This window comes from Triticum dicoccoides, chromosome 6B (genome assembly GCF_002162155.2).
Source record: "Triticum dicoccoides isolate Atlit2015 ecotype Zavitan chromosome 6B, WEW_v2.0, whole genome shotgun sequence".
Classification (NCBI taxonomy): Eukaryota; Viridiplantae; Streptophyta; class Magnoliopsida; order Poales; family Poaceae; genus Triticum; species Triticum dicoccoides.
The window spans coordinates 157,295,016-157,299,023 of NC_041391.1; positions in this window are offsets into that span (position 1 = coordinate 157,295,016).

Consider the following 4,008-nt stretch of genomic DNA (forward strand, 5'->3'; position numbering starts at 1 on the left):
GTTTGGTAAATTGTGTGTAACGGTTAGATTTTGTGTGGAGGCTATATATACCCCTCCACCTCCTCTTCATTCATGGAGAGAGCCATCAGAACAAACCTACACTTCCAACTTACCGGTTCTGAGTGAGAACCACCTACTCATGTGTTGAGGCCAAGATATTCCATTCCTACCATATGAATCTTGATCTCTAGCCTTCCCCAAGTTGCTTTCCACTCAAATCTTGTTTCCACCAGATCCAAATCCTATGACAGAGAGTTGACTGTTGGGGAGACTATCATTTGAAGCACAAGAGCAAGGGGTTCATCATCAACGCACCATTTGTTGCTTCTTGGAGAGTGGTGTCTCCAAGATTGCCTAGTTGTCACTTGGGAGCCTCCGACAAGATTGTGGAGTTGAACCAAGGAGTTTGTAAGGGCAAGGAGATTGCCTACTTCTTGAAGATCTACCGCTAGTGAGGCAAGTCCTTCGTGGGCGACGGCCATGGTAGGATAGACAAGGTTGCTTCTTCATGTACCCTTCGTGGGTGGAGCCCTCCGTGGACTCGCGCAACAGTTACCCTTCGTGGGTTGAAGTCTCCATCAACGTGGATGTACGATAGCACCACCTATCGGAACCACGATAAAAACGTCCGTGTCTCCAATTGCGTTTGAATTCTCCAAACCCTTCCCTTTACATTCTTGCAAGTTGCATGCTTTAATTTCCGCTGCTCATATACTCTTTGCATGTTTGCTTGAATTGTGTGAAGATTGCTTGACTTGTCCAAAGATAGCTAAATTCTGCCAAAGTCTAAAATTGGGAAAAGGTTAAGTTTTTAATTGGTCAAGTAGTCTAAGCACCCCCCCCCTCTAGACATACTTCAAGGTCCTACAGGGGGGCGTGCATCCTCCCCTTTCTCTTTCCCCTAAAGCCCAATAAGGCCCAAATACTCCCCGCCGAATTCCCGTAACTCTCTAGTACTCCGATAAATACCCGAATCACTCGAAACCTTTCCAATGTCCAAATATAGTCGTCCAATATATCAATCTTTACGTCTCGACCATTTCGAGACTCCTCGTCATGTCCCCGATCTCATCCGGGACTTCGAACTACCTTCAGTACATCAAAAACACATAACTCATAATATAAATTATCACCGAACGTTAAGCGTGCGGACCCTACGGGTTCGAGAACTATGTAGACATGACCGAGACACGTCTCCGGTCAATAACCAATAGCGGAACCTGGATGCTCATATTGGCTCCCACATATTCTACGAAGATCTTTATCGGTCAAACCGCATAACAACATACGTTGTTCCCTTTATCATCGGTATGTTACTTGCCCGAGATTCGATCGTCGGTATCTCAATACCTAGTTCAATCTCGTTACCGGAAAGTCTCTTTACTCGTTATGTAATGCATCATCTCGCAACTAACTCATTAGTCACATTGCTTGCAAGGCTTATAGTGATGTGTATTACCGGGAGGGCCCAGAGAAACCTCTCCAACAATTGGAGTGACAAATCCTAATCTCAAAATACGCCAACTCAACAAGTACCTTCTGAGACACCTGTAGAGCACCTTTATAATCACTCAGTTACGTTGTGACATTTGGTAGCACACAAAGTGTTCCTCCGGTAAACGGGAGTTGCATAATCTCATAGTTATAGGAACGTGTGTAAGTCATGAAGAAAGCAATAGCAACATACTAAACGATCAAGTGCTAAGCTAACGGAATGGGTCAATTCAATCACATCATTCTCCTAATGATGTGATCCCGTTAATCAAATAACAACTCATGTCTATGGTTAGGAAACACAACCATCTTTGATTCAACGAGCTAGTCAAGTAGAGGCATACTAGTGACATTATGTTTGTCTATGTATTCACACATGTACTAATTTTCCGGTTAATACAATTCTAGCATGAATAATAAACATTTATCATGAAATAAGGAAATAAATAGTAACTTTATTATTGCCTCTAGGGCATATTTCTTTCAGGAGTTTGTAGCAAATGGTCATACATACAACTATGGTTACTATCTTGCGGATGAAATCTACCCTAGGTGGCAAACATTTGTGAAGCCGCTGACGGCACCGCAAGGTAAGAAATTTTTTTATTTCCACAATACTCAGGCGGCGACTAGGAAAGATGTGGAGAGAGCTTTGGGGATTTTGCAAGCCCAATTTGCTATTGTTAGGGGACCAGCTAGGTTTTGGGATCAAACGATCCTTTGGTACATCATGAACGCTTGTGTGATCATGCATAACATGATCATCGAGAATAAGCATGGGCAAGATTTAGACTATTCTCAGTATGATTTGTTGGGACGTCCCGTGCGAGTGCGGAGGAGGGCTGCGAGGGTGGCCCGATTTATTGCCTTCTATCAATGTCATTCGACGTGCCGAAACGCATGATGATCTTCAAAAGGACCTAATCAAGGAGTGGTGGGCATGAAATGGGTGACAAAATTAGTTTGATGTTGTATTTTTGAACTATTTGTAGTATTGGAAGATAAACTATTTTTTTGAGTTGTAATAATAATTGAACTATTTATTGTCGATTTTTTTTGTGTTTGATCTTTTTGGTTCTTTGTTGAGTGGAAAATGTTGTTTGTGCTGCGTGCGCTGTAATTTTAGCGCGTCTGCTGGAGCGCTACCTACGGCACGAAATATAGCGCTTCTACTAAAGCAGAACACCTGCCCACAGCGTGAAAATGTTATTTCGGTGTTGTAAAAGTTTTTTAGTGCACCACGCAAGCGTGCGTCTGTTGGAGATGCTCTAATTAGGATGCACACAACCAACACCACAACATACACTAAAATACGCCGGCCTATAGCAAAGTCATATAAGACCAAAGCTATGGCTAAATGAGAAAAAAGAGGAAAAAAACAAAGGGATCAAACCCACGATCGACAATCTATAGCAATGATCATATCCGCACCAACTATCATCACACCACAAGGACAATGATGTTCTTCAGCAACAACGCCTTCGGGAAGGGAGCGACACTCAAGCGATTTCGTCACCGGATCCAATCATCAACAATCAGATTCTAGGTTTCCACCCCAAAGAACCAGTCTGAGCATATCCGAGCAATGCCTTCAACAAGGTAATGACGCAAATACATCGTCATTGCTAGGTATAACCAACTCAGGTATGACCTAGGTTTTCACCCCGGAGCTCGAGGCCTTATACTCAAAAAGCACCATCATCGAAGTCAATCATGTGTGTTGTCGCCACCATTTTTCCACAATCTCAGTAATCACATCCGATGGGTTAGAAAACAGACCATCGTGCTGCGCAACCATATCTTCTGCGTCAAGTCGATGTCCACAGCTTGCATCTCACTGTGAAGATAACCATCAGATATAGAGAGAGAAACCCTCACAAAGATCGGAGTAGTCACCACAATCCGTAGTGAGGTCGGCGCCGAAGGTCGGAGTGGTCACCACGGACCAACACGATCGCAGAGCACACCACCATTCACTGCCACCTCATTGGAGAGAGCCCTGCCAAGATCCATCAACCCAAGTTTTGGCATGGACGGATTTGAGACATGGAAGGCAGATTTTTCTGGCGGCCAAGAGGCAGGGCGATGCAGCCCGCCTAACCGCTGCACCATCCCGTCGGCCAACAAGTGACGACGCCGCCGGCAGCAACGACATGCGCCAAGCACGCCTAACTGGCCGATCCACGCCTCCACACAGAAAAGTAGGCTGAAACGCGCCGAATCTGATGGGCACACGCTGCCGCCTACTAGATCTGGACGGATCCTCGCTGGACCTAGCTGGCCCGTGCCACCAGAAGTCCACGGAAGCAGAGGTCCTATCATCTGCGCAAAAGGCAGGACGGGGACGCACCGCCGTAGAGCAAGTCGTGCTTGTGCAGAAGCACGAAAAGATTTGACCCTGGGGGAGAACACAACCACTAAGCTCGCTACCTTAAGCAGGGGGGCCATTATGCGCCGCGTCTCCGTCCAATGACGTCAGCCCACGCCGCCCACCACCATGCGGAGGGAGAAGAG